At 32.4% G+C, this 855-nt stretch overlaps 1 protein-coding gene across 1 annotated transcript in view; it reads left to right on the plus strand.

The window, feature by feature from the left end:
• Positions 1-855, plus strand: part of LOC119593326 — a gene marked incomplete in the record, with an annotated part of 7,803 nt that overhangs the window by 1,756 nt on the left and 5,192 nt on the right.

The following is an 855-nucleotide window of genomic DNA, read 5'->3' on the forward strand; positions in this document are numbered from 1 at the left end:
TCACGTTGGATAATTAGAGAGAGTGCATGCTGATAGTGAAAAAGATAACGTATATTGATAGCATGAATGGTTTCTGCCGATAATGATAAGGATAATTCATGCTGATACTGTTAAAGGTAGTGCATGTTTATAGTGCTTATGATTTTTTTACGATAATGGTGAAGATGGTAGAGTTTGATAGTAATAGATATAGTGCATTTTTAATAGCGTAGGCTGATAAAGACAGTGCATATTGTTAATGATAAAAGATAACGCATACTGATAGTGTAATTATATAGGGCATAATGATAGCGTAGGCTGATAGTATAAAAGAAATCTCACGTTGATAATATTAAAAATGGTACGTTGCCTTGGCGATGATAGTAACCAGTGATGATGATATTAATGGTAATGAAAACAAATATAACACTAAGGCTACTTACATGAGCAAATAAAGTGATTTTAACAGAACCAATAGATGATACGAAAGACCTTTTTTTTATAATGGACAGTAACGCCAACACTAATATCTATTAGCGAATTATCTATTGTTATTCCGATAACAATAGATAACAGTCATCGATATCATGTCCATACTAATAGTAATATAACTCTCTCTTTGTACTCCCATTTAACAGTAACAATTCTCTGAAGTGTCTATTAACAAGTTAGTAAATATGCAAATGAACGTTCTTTACACTTGCCATATGCTGTTCTTCATAACATTAGGCTCCAGTGCACACAGCATGAGATGAGGATTGTGGTGTAGTTATAGGCATTTTAATAATATAACGAATATTGATTTCATTGCTGTATTAGTTATCGCCAGCAACATATGCGCTTTCTCTCGTCATTATATTTTGGGGGAATTCATAA

Source organism: Penaeus monodon, chromosome 32, assembly GCF_015228065.2.
Source record: "Penaeus monodon isolate SGIC_2016 chromosome 32, NSTDA_Pmon_1, whole genome shotgun sequence".
NCBI lineage: Eukaryota > Metazoa > Arthropoda > Malacostraca > Decapoda > Penaeidae > Penaeus > Penaeus monodon.